The sequence below is a fragment of the Crocuta crocuta genome, unplaced genomic scaffold (assembly GCF_008692635.1).
Source record: "Crocuta crocuta isolate KB4526 unplaced genomic scaffold, BGI_CrCroc_1.0 scaffold2330, whole genome shotgun sequence".
NCBI classification, from domain to species: Eukaryota; Metazoa; Chordata; class Mammalia; order Carnivora; family Hyaenidae; genus Crocuta; species Crocuta crocuta.
The window spans coordinates 31,545-31,947 of record NW_027529280.1 but is presented as its reverse complement, the minus strand read 5'-3'; positions in this window follow the sequence as shown (position 1 = coordinate 31,947).

Genomic DNA, 403 nt, shown 5'->3' with positions numbered 1-403 from the left:
ATCTCTGCAATGAATTAAAATTCAAATGTTAACATGTGTAATGTCTGGTGATAATCACATGCTTCTGAAATGATGAAGAGGGAGGGAAGGGCTGTCTCCTAATGCAGTCTTAATCTGGGAAACCCAGAATAGAATGAAGAATATTTCCTTTCTCGGCAACTAGCTTCCATGATCCACTACTTTTAGTTGTCAAACAGAAAGTGAAGATATGCTTATCGGATGGGCAATATCACTTTCTGGACCTACATTGTCAGTTAAGTACCCTTAGCTTTCTAGATTTTCTTTTCACTGGACATATATCTTACTCCTTTCCTCACATCCAACTTTCCACTCAAGCCCTCAGATTTTGCTAGAGAAGACTGACATTTATTAAAATTTTGGACAAAGTTTAATGGCAAAATAT